This window comes from Chenopodium quinoa, unplaced genomic scaffold (genome assembly GCF_001683475.1).
Source record: "Chenopodium quinoa cultivar QQ74 unplaced genomic scaffold, ASM168347v1, whole genome shotgun sequence".
NCBI lineage: Eukaryota > Viridiplantae > Streptophyta > Magnoliopsida > Caryophyllales > Amaranthaceae > Chenopodium > Chenopodium quinoa.
The window spans coordinates 3,150,177-3,156,238 of NW_018743977.1; positions in this window are offsets into that span (position 1 = coordinate 3,150,177).

A 6,062-nucleotide genomic window follows, 5' to 3' on the forward strand; every position below is an offset into this window, starting at 1 on the left:
ATTTCAAGTGATCGACAATAATAGATTTATTTGTGCATTAATAGTCAACCAATATAGATTAAGCTGGTTTAGGGCTAACTTGTTGTATGTATATTGATCGGAAAACGCACATGAATATCATAAGCATAAAGTAGAGGCCGATTTAGGGCGGGTTCAATCTCTTTTAGGTTGGATTCGTACCATCATCCCCGAATATTCAGTCATGGTTACGGACCACTATGGAGTTAGCGATCTCCGTGATCGTGAATGGGGTGTAACCTTCACACCCGTGGACGGTTTACAAGTTCCTAAAACTTGTTAGCGACTCTTTTATCGCTAGCTTCTTTCCCTTTGGACGCCACCATGAGTGCATGACCACAGTGGGGCTCAAAATTCAGTGTTGAAATATTCCCTACAGTACTCCTTTCTCTTTTTGTAAGTGTGTATTATAACTTGGTACACATGTCGATGCAAAACTTTGACCAATAGTATCTTTAATTATCAATAAGTATAAATTACATATTACTCCCTCCGTTCTTTAATAAGTTTACACTTATCAAATACGAACATGTTTTAATAAGTGTTACATTTTTTTTGGTAAAAAGTTGCATTTTAATAATATATCTATCTCTCCTATCATGGTCCCCACTCAAACTCGCTACCACTTTTTTTTTCCTCTCACATTTGTTACTTTTCAATAAAATATTAACCCTCCTATCTTTCTTTTATAATTTTTTAATACTCTAAATACCCCACTTACCTCTTCTTTTATTTAAGTCAATTAAATTGCCTAGAATTTTGTGCCTGTTAAAATGTAACACTTATTTTAAACACGAAGGGAGTATGAAAGATTGAAAGATATGGTACGGAGTAGAAATTAGTGTTATACATTCTCGTTCCCTAATATTTTCAGTTTAATCTCCATTTTTATTTGCCATGTAAAAATTATAAAAATTACAGTAGATATTAATAAAATATACAATGAGACGAATCTAAAATATGTTAGAAAATAAACAAAACCCACAACAATAAGCCCCGCTATTGTCTGCTACATTCAAATGGGTATGAGGTTGAATCAAAAAATTAGTAGAAAAGAAAGGGAAAAATAATTGAGTACCTCTTTGTTCCTATTTCTTTGCTCCTTTGCAAAAATAAGGGCCGAAATATCTTTTGTAAATGTTGCGATTTTTAAAAAAATGGAGAAAGTGTAATGTTTTTATGTAATTGCTTGCAAGATATAAAGACTTTCATACCATTAAACTTTAAAGCACTACGTAAGACTTTAATAGTAAGGACTACAATTTTTTTATGGAAAATTAGCTTACAAGCTTGTGTTTGCAACCCTTCCAATTATAAAATCATTAGTTACCACTTTTGTAATTAATATTACTTGACGTTTATTTTATACTTTCTCCTTTCTAATAATATTGTAACAATTTTTTTTTAAACAATGTAACAATTTGACTTTTGCACTATTTATTACTCTTGTTTGACCACATAAATATGATTTATACGTTAAGTAAAATATACTCATGTGGCATCTTGTTAGATTCGTAATTTAACATATAAAATGTGCTTTGGGATGTGTAATTTCATCCTTATTGCAATATTATTGGAACGGAGGAAATATACTTCACTATTGTTTCTGTTCCTTTAGGTTATTTTCATTTCTTTTGCCGCATTTATCAATACATAAACATTTTCTATTAACTTTACTTGATTACTCCATCCGTGTTTAAATAAATGAAAAGTTTTGGCTTCTTTACCACATATTAATAAAAATTCTAAAAGTACATATTAATACTAATTAAATGACAACTTTACTTGATTACTCCCTCCATGTTTAAATAAATGAAACGTTTTAGCTTTCACGGAGTTTTAGGAAGGTTAGTTGAATTTATTAAATAATAGGTAGTGGGGTAAGTTTTGAGGAGGGCGAAGAGAGTAACGAGTTTTGAGGGGACCATTAGTTAGTCGAATGTTATTAAAAAGTAGAGAGAGAATATTATTAAAAATAGAGAGAATTTACTAATAAAGGAAACGTTTTATTTATTTAAACATGGGCGAAAAAGGAAAACATTTCATCTATTAAACACGGAGAAAGTTTTTTCTTACATTTTGGAAAGAATTGAAGATTTTAATAAGGTGTAAGTATTTAATCATGAGTATCTTCAATCTCTCATTAGAAAAATTTATAAAAATAAGATATTAATAATGCACTAAGCAAGACGAATCAAACTAAATCCCATATGACTATATTTTCTCTAATATACAGAGAAGAATTTTGAAGATTTTCTGCCATTTTTAATAGTTAAAAAATTCCATATGGAAAGATCATTGTGAAGTGGAGAGAGTATAATATTTTGCTATATTATTATAAGTTTAATTTAAATATTGAGATGAATACTCTAACAAAATAATATATGATCACATTTTACTTATGTATAATTTTTAAAAGGTGGTAAATAAAGATGGTAATATGCATAAAAAGGTGGTAAGTAAAGATGGTATTGATTAAAATAAATTGGAGGAAGTGTAATTCTTTCAATTTGGAGATATGATTAATTAAAGGTGATCAAGAAAAATTAGTTGTAAGAAAAATAAGACTTTCATTTAGGGAAGAATTTTTGGTGTGGAATGATGATGTTTATTTGTCTTGGAGACAAAGTTTGTAATAAATTTTTTTGTGAACAACAGATGAGAATGACTTCATTATGAATGATTGCAAATAAGTTTCCTACAAAAATGATCTGTTTATTCACTTTATTTTCACTTATTTCAAGTCTAATAAATTCAAACAAGTTTAATTATGAGTGTATTGTTCACCAACCTGTTTTTTACTTATTTGAATTTAAGTGAAATTATCTAAAATTCTACCTAAACTCATTTGAACTTATTAAAACTTATTTTATTTGTAATTTGAACTTGAGTAACCCTATCAAAACTTATGTTTTCTGAACTCTACTTATCTAAATTATTAGATCTGAAATACGTGAAAACAAGGTGAACAGAATAGGCCCTAAATTTATATATGATAAGCTCAGGAAAATTAAGTTTTAATAAGGGTTACCCAAGTTCAAATTATAATAAAAATAAGTTTAGATATGTATATTTAGCTAAGTTCAATTCTCTTCAGATAAAATAATATAAGTTAAATTAAGATAACTCCACCTTAAATTAGTAAGATTTAATAAATGTGTTAATCAGTAAAACTCATTGACATTAAAGAGCATATCCAATAGCAGATTAGTGAAAAATAAATTTTTATAGTAAACATAATTTTTCTTTAGTGAAAATAGTTTTATGTACAACAAAATTATTTTAATTTTAGCAATAAAAAAACATTTAAATTCAGCCAAAATATTTTAATTTTTGTACATAACATGTAAAGAAACATAACCTTATTAATTCTAATAGAGCTTATTTTTCTAAAATTAGTGAAAATATAATGAACAAAAAAGAGCATTTCTTTGAAAACTTTTACCGTCATTAGCAAATTTAACTTATAACTCTAATTTATCTTTATAGAATATCATTATATCCTAATGTTGTCTAAAATCTTTTTCAGGTGATTAGTCATTCTATTAATCTTAAGTTGATTAGATATTTGCATTTAAAGTTGGTACGCACGCGGCAATCCAACTAGTTATTAATGGAAAGAGTGAACACAACACATAAGACATATAAACTCAGAAATGGAAAAAACCTATGCTACACATAATACGGGAAATGGAATTGAATAATAAAAAAAATCATGAAATCTTGCATGAAGGACTCTTCGTGCGCCTTGTCTTTATTACTTCTTGCCGCCTGGAGGGGCAGGAAGTTTGTTGCATCAACCAAATCTTGAATGACATCTTTTAGATTCCAACACTGTTCAGTAGAGTGACCCCATCCTTGGTGGAACTTGCAGTGAGCATTAGGATTCCACTTGGCACTCCTTCCTTCAGGTTTTGGCTCTAGGAAAGGTCCAATAGGTGTGATCAAACCCTGACCGTAAAGGCAATCAAAAACGACATCATAAGTCATTCCTAAAGAAGTGTAAGTTCTCCTTTTCTTGGGAAATGGAGCATCAAGAGCTAACACTTCATTGAGATCGTATTGGCTTACATTGTTGGTAGTATTTTCGAGCTTAGAAGACGAATAAGAAGGAAGGTCGTTCTTCTTGTTTTTCCAAGTGTTATTGTTGTTGTTACTACCAGCAGTATTTATTATCTCATCTTCATGTTAATGACAATATCATATATAGCTTCGAAAGTGTTCAATGCAAGAATTTGAGATGTTGCCTGTACTTGTGAGTCAAATTCTGGATAAAGAAACGACCCATTTCCTTTTCCTTTAGTGGTTCAACCATTTACGCAGCTGTTTATCTCCTCCTATGCAAATAGGCAGTGAATCCTTCATTTTCTTTCTACTTGAGAATGGAGAGCTCACGTTCAGAAGTCTTGGTTTGAATGTTACATTTGTAACGATTCATAAAGTTCTCGATGACATCATCCCAAGTTGCAGTGTACTTGGCATCTAGATAATAAAACAAATGTTTACAAGCATGCTTCAAGGAGAGAGGGAACACTGTAGGGAAGAGTGCCACCTTTAGTCCTTTGAAAGCCATGGTTGCAGAGAAAGCCTTCAAATGGAACATTGGATTGTCAGTGGGTTTGAACTTTGGTATGTCAGTAGTGGAGAAATTTTTAGGGTGCTTGTCCTTCACAACCAAAGTAGTAGAAGGTTGTTCCACGTAGGTAAAATCTTCAGAAATTTTGCTTACTTTTTCTTTCAGGTTGTCAACTATAACAACACTGACATTGGTTTGTTCCATGGTAGTGACCTTAGTAGTGAGGGTTTGCATCATGCCGAAAAGTGCCTCAATGGATTTGTGAATGTTCTCAATATCTTCTTTAGTGGGCATTGGAATGAACTAAAAGTAAACTAGAGACGATGAAGATTGACTTTGCGGAAACGATGGAGGTTTCCTTGCACGCCCCTTTGGTTTAAGAGGTTGTTGTGGAAGTGAACCCAATCGTACTAATCGACCCTTACTCCTTGACCAAGTGCTGTGAAATAAAACAAATTCATTCAATGGTTTGACTCACTGCTCAATATAGGAAAGAAAGGGGGAAAGACAGAATTTTGAAAAACAGATGAGAAAAACTCCACTCATTCTTTATTGTGACGGAAAAGGGAGGCGCATGCATGAACCTAATATACGATCATAAACTACATGGTGCAACACTTGAGTCGAAAAATAAAGTGTGTGGACTATACTTGAATCGTGAGTGATTAAGTGATGTTATAAGACTCGTGGAATGATCGCATGGCTAGACATGTAAACAGTATCATAACGACTGACGCGAGGACCAAGATAGCACGGAAGACCAAAACAAGACTAACTGGACTCAAACTTGTGCACCGTGTCACGGTACTACTGTCATGGCACGAACAATTGTACGGTGGTATGGTACAAGTTGCCCTGACACAGCACTGATTGTCGTGGCTCGGCATTTTTGTCGTGGCGCAGTAATCAGTTGCAGGTTCTATTTGTGCATTTTTCCAGTTTTTCGTCAATTTTAGAGTTTGCGCTAATTACTAAGTGAGTAAGGTCCGTTGGCTTTCGTTATTCATAAAATTTAAACCACAAAGAACGATCATTAAGGTTAGAATTAAAACAATCAAGTATGCACACATAGGGCACGTAATCACAATGATGTAATGAAGTTCCCAACCTAAGGTCAAGTTCTATGTTCCCTATGGTCAAGTTTACTTGGGTGTCAAAAGGGTACCATGGTTAAGAGTTTGGACGCGTTAATAAGGCAACCTCCCTTGAGGGTGTATGCCAACGGGCGGCTCCGCAAGTTCGTAATGAAATCGAACTCGACTCCATGGTTTGGATGGATTTAATAACTCGAATGAACCCTTATTGTCATGAAGGTTTTCGGGTTGATAGAGCTTATATTTCCTGAGGCTAAAACGTTGTAGAACACATACGGTTTTTTTTTTTAAAAAAGAAGAAAGCTAATTACGAGAAAAAAGAAGAACCACTGGAGTGTTTTTAGCAGTATCGTGCCACGACAAGGAATACCGTG